Here is a 242-nt window from a genome sequence, read left to right as displayed (position 1 = left end):
GTTACCACATTGGTGACTCTGTGTTGAAAGTATGGTTTGATGACTGTAAAGCTACTGTGATGGAGTTGAGTGTGTAGTTTGTACATGTACATCATAGATAAACAGTGTTCTCACCAGGAAAAAAACCTTTGTTACAAAACAACAGCGTAGGAGCCTAAATCACAGCATAGGGGATCCAAATTACAGCGTAGGGGCCCCCTATGCTGAAAAAGGCCTCGCGAGAACACTGATAAATGTACTAC

Source organism: Branchiostoma floridae, chromosome 6 (genome assembly GCF_000003815.2).
Source record: "Branchiostoma floridae strain S238N-H82 chromosome 6, Bfl_VNyyK, whole genome shotgun sequence".
Taxonomy (NCBI): Eukaryota; Metazoa; Chordata; class Leptocardii; order Amphioxiformes; family Branchiostomatidae; genus Branchiostoma; species Branchiostoma floridae.
Note: the sequence above shows the minus strand (reverse complement) of the source record.